The sequence below is a fragment of the Suricata suricatta genome, chromosome 6 (genome assembly GCF_006229205.1).
Source record: "Suricata suricatta isolate VVHF042 chromosome 6, meerkat_22Aug2017_6uvM2_HiC, whole genome shotgun sequence".
Taxonomy (NCBI): domain Eukaryota; kingdom Metazoa; phylum Chordata; class Mammalia; order Carnivora; family Herpestidae; genus Suricata; species Suricata suricatta.
The window spans coordinates 121,944,002-121,948,881 of NC_043705.1; the positions used below are offsets into that span (position 1 = coordinate 121,944,002).

Here is a 4,880-nt window from a genome sequence, read left to right on the forward strand (position 1 = left end):
ATATATAAACATGGAGAGATGGAGAGGGGCACCTGGGTGGCTCAGTTGGTTGGGCAACCAACTTTAGCCCAGGCCATGATCTCATGGTTTGTGGGTTCGAGCCTCGCATTGGGCTCTGCATGGACAGCTCAGAGCCTAGGGCCAGCTTGTCCTCCCTTTCTCTCTACCTCTTTCCTGCTCATTCTCCCTCTCTCTCTTTCTCTCAAAAATAAGTAAACATTAAAAAATTAGAAAAAGATGGGGATAATACCACACTTGATCTTAGCCAAAAGGCTGAGAAGCGATAGATGGGGATAATAAAAACAAAACCAAATATAAAGCAACCTAGGGGGCGCCAGGATTGTTCTGTTGGTTAAGTGTCTGAATTTGCCTCAGGTGATCTCACAATTTGTGAGTAGGAGCCCTGCATCATGTTTCAAGCTGACAGCGTGGAGCCTTCTTGGTATTCTCTCTATCTCCTCCTCCTCTCTCTCTCTCTGTTCTTCCCCACTGTCTCTCTCTCTCTCTCTCTCTCTCTCAAAAAAATTTTAAAAAAATAAACAAAAAAGCAACCTAGGACATTGGGGCTTCAGGAGGAGCTCTGACAGACCTGCAGTGGGGAGAAAGGATCAGAACTTGAGCATTTCCTAGAGGGGCCCTTCAGGTCTGTACTAGTGTCCTATAGTTACTCTAACAAATTAACTCACACTTAGATTACATGACAGAAATTAATTCTTTCATTGCTCTTGAGGTCTGAAGTCTGAAATCAATTTCCCTGGGTTGGAATCAAGGTATTGGCAGGATCTACAAGCTCTCACAGGGAATCTGTTCCTCATCTGTTATGCCTTGGATGGCTACCAGCATCCCTGTCTTGTGGTCACAGCACTCCCGTCTCTGCCTCTGTGGTCACATTGCCTTCTCTTCTGTGTGTGTGTAGTAAGATCTTCCTCTGTCTCCTTTGTAGATGGATACTTGTGATTGCATTACAAGCCCACCTAGATAATCTGGAATCATATTTCCATAAGCACCTCCTGAACTTAATCATATCTGCAAAAATTTTTTTTCTTGCATGTATGTTAACATTCACAGGTTCCAGAGATTAGGACCCAATATTTTGGGGGACCACAATTAAGCCTACTACAGAGTCTTGGGATCTGGGAGAACAGGAAATTGAAAACCACAGAAAGGAGCTGGAGAAGGGCACTTGGACTGTAGCTGGGCTGATGGAAAGGCCCCTGGAAACAAAGCCTTCACCAAGGGAAGCACACAGAAGACAAGTAGGCAACAGTGCACAAGCCAAACACCTGGACACTGGAATCATGGTCATTTTCTCTTTTCCAAATTCCTGGAAGACTCATGATCTTTAAGGCCAGTTTCACACAACACATACAAAGTGGAGAAGAAGCTGCAGAAAAAGCAGCCCTCTTTGGTCATGAGTTTGAAAGGCTTAGCTACAAATGTAGTGTGAAATTGTCTGAAATTCCTGGCAGCAGACATGACTCACATATTACTGTCTGACATTTACAGAACATTCTTCATAGCAGTTTCTAGATTTTAAGAGAGAGATACTGAAAATCATTGGGTGACAGAATCAGTATCCAAGGACCTTTTTGTTTGACAATGGGTCAAATCCAAGAGGAAGAAATGTTATAGTTATAAATAAAGTTCCCATAGTTGGCCCACAGAGCCAACTGAGCAAACTCTACAGGAAGGAGGAGATTTTGCTGAATAGCCACACATAGAGTACTGGTGATCAATAATTAGCTCACACTGAATCAAGAAAATGCAATGAGGGAGATCTTAAAACATGTGGTGCCTAAAAAACCAACATGATCTTGGGCTGCATTAATGAAAAATAGAATCTAAAACAGGGAAGGTAATTCCAAAATTGCCAAAGGGAGAACAAATTAACTGAGGGTAGAAATCCACCGATTTTGGAGAATGTTCCCCAATCTGGGGCTAACACTGTTTCTGGAAACACATATGGGATTTTATGGTGGCTTTGGGAGCTGTCTTTGAAGAGGAATGATATTGGTGTGAAGTTGAGAAATAAAGGGAAGATATGGGTCGATTCAGGGTAGATTAGGGAAGAAGATACTTCAGAGAGGATAGTGTCATCTTAACAACCAGAATTGTTAAATTACTTTTACAGTACATAAATTACTGTTATAACTAGAACTAGATTAACTTAAGTTAAAACAAGGGAAGCAATAGTTTGGTTCTATACTACCCTGGTTAAGTCATGCTGGAAGCATGAATGAAGTGAGCACCAAGCAGAAAAATTGGAGAGCATTTGTAGAAGAATGGATAGTATCGTGCATGTTTTCAAAACCAAATGATGACTGGAGAAAGGATTGAGTGTATTTAACTTGGGAGGGAAAAGTTTTTAACCATTGGAATGGTCACTTTTTGGAAAAGAAAGTCCACTTATTCTGGATGACCCAAGCAAAACAGAGAAAACTTTAGAATTAAATCATAAAGAATAACTTGAAGAATAAACTGTCTAATAGTTTCTTGGAAAAGAGTGTCCCTATTTATTCAAGTAAAGCATTGAAACTTTGATCATTGCAAAGGCGGTGTGGTAACACTAACTTTAAAGTGATTTTGTATCCTAGGATACCATGGCATCGCGGATGCTTCTGAGTGTCTACACTTCTTCCTTAGGTAGCACATTCTGGGAAGAAAGGCCCATCCCCCAACTCAGGGGGTAGGGTGATAGGAGGAGGATATACCTTGATTGGTATTAGTTAAATATGGGTTCCTAATTCCCTTTACCTGTGATCAGTTTAAGATCAGGCATATGGCAAGTTATGGCCAATAAGACAAGTGGGGAAATAAGGTGGGTAATTTCTGAGAAGGATTTTGCTCCCTGATAAAAAGGGGGGAGGGTAAGGAGGCCCGACTCTTTCTGTTGCCTTTAATGTGATTATGCAAGAATATGAGACTTAGAAGGGCAACGGTGGTCTCACTACTATGCTGATCAAAGCCTGTGTCTGTGATGGACGTTGTTGAGCCTCTCATCAAACAAGAATCACCAATCTCTGAGCAGACATCTCATTTTGTGAAGTAATTAAAGATTTTTATTTTTTAAGCCACTGTTCATTGGGCACTCTATCACTGCAGCCAGAAGCATGCTCACCCATTCAAACCCTAGGAGTCTAAAAAAATCACTCAGTTTGGGGTAACATGGTTTATTTCACATAGCAAACATCTTGAAATGATAGATGTCAATTAAATTGCTGTAAGTTGAATATTATTTTAAGTGTATGAATGGAACTATTATCCAGATAGCATCTTGGATATTGGATTCCATTCTAGGCTCTACATTCAAAGAGGAAACTGAAAGTTTCCTGGAGGGAAATAACCAGGATGATGGGGAATCTGGAATTTATGAGAAAAAGGGACCAGAAAAGTTTAGCCTGAAAAGAGAAACTTGGTGTTTGGGAGTTTATAAGGAAAGGGGGGGAGGGTGATATTTGAGAATTTTTCATATAGAACAAAGGTCAAAAGTATTTTCTAAAGTGCCTAAGTCAGAACTAGGTCCAGGGGTTATAATTCTAATTTGTTATAAGAAAGAACTTTCTAAGAACTAGAGCAGTCAACAATACATTGAGAGGCCTTACGAGATGGTGGGGTGCCAGGAGTGGTCAAGCATGTAGTTCAAGGAAGAATTCCTGCTCTCAGTAGGCATTGAACTAGAGGATTCTGAAAGGTGCTTACACAGAGAGTGCTCTTCATGAGCACTGTTTCACAAATGAGAAAACTAAGGCTTGGTGAGGGCGGTGACATGCCTGGGCTCTCGTGGCCACCGAGAAGCTGATATGGGGCTGGCGTGTGGCTGCAGTGCAGTGCTAGAGCGATGTCCTGATGCTTTGAGAATGCAGGCCTGGCTCTCTGAACACGTGGGGGACTTCAGACTTTGCAGATCTCGGCACTTTGTTTCAGACACCAGAGAGAGTTGGACTCCTGAGCTCTGTAGACCTGTGTTGGGGATTTGGGAGCTGCCCCCGAAAAGGTTCGGGCTGTCATAAAGAAAGGTGCTTAAGCATTAAGAGACAGGGTGATGTCCAACATGACAGCCTTGGCAGTGATCGATAAAAGCAACCCTGCCCTGGGCTGTCCCAGCCCTGAATCGGCCCTGCCAAGGTCTTGTGCACACAGAAGTAGAAAAAAGTCCTGATGCCACTTGGAGGTCACTTCCTCATCCTCACTGGTGTCAAGCCTGGATGCAGAGTGGGTTTAGAGAGGCTCCAGGTGGTCACATGCATGCAGGTTGGAGTTTCCAAGAAATGGACCCTGATCCTCTGGACTATGCATGGATGTGCATGCAGAGTACTTTGGGAAAAGCTGCTGCTGGGGGTGAGGGGAACCAGACTGGGCAAAGGGAGAAGCTGAGCTCTGATGCACTTGGCCCGGGTTGGTCCTAAAGGGGGCTCTAAAGCTGGGATGGTCGCTCTGAGCTGCCCCAACAAGAGGCACTCTGTCTCCCATATTGACCAGTCTTCACATGCAGAGTGCCCTGAGTAGAGACTGAATTCTTTGGCAAAAGGCAATTCCTGAAAGAGACCTCCGTCGTGAGCTGTAAGTAGCTAGCAGTCCCTGCAGTTGAGTGATGAGTGCATAGTCCTGAATGAGGCAGCTGGGCAGCCATGATGGTATTGCCAAAGAGAGCCACTCCCCTCTTGCAGCTCAATGCTGTGGCAGGCTGCCATGCAAAACACTTCCGTTTCCTTTGGGAGCGACACTTTTGGCCTATGGTGAGGTCCCCGTGGCTAAATGAATGCTCCGAAGCACATGCTGTCTCCAGGGAAGGAGGCAGACACCTGAGGGGCATCTGGCCGGACGAGCCGCAGTCCCTCACCCTCTGAACGGCTCTGCGCATGCTCAGGCAGATCCCTGCC

The 4,880-nt window shown here is 44.1% G+C and overlaps 1 pseudogene; it reads right to left on the bottom strand.

Moving 5' to 3' along the window:
• Nucleotides 1-207: 207 nt before the first annotated feature.
• LOC115295005 lies at nt 208-285 on the bottom strand (annotated as a pseudogene).
• Nucleotides 286-4,880: the final 4,595 nt, after the last annotated feature.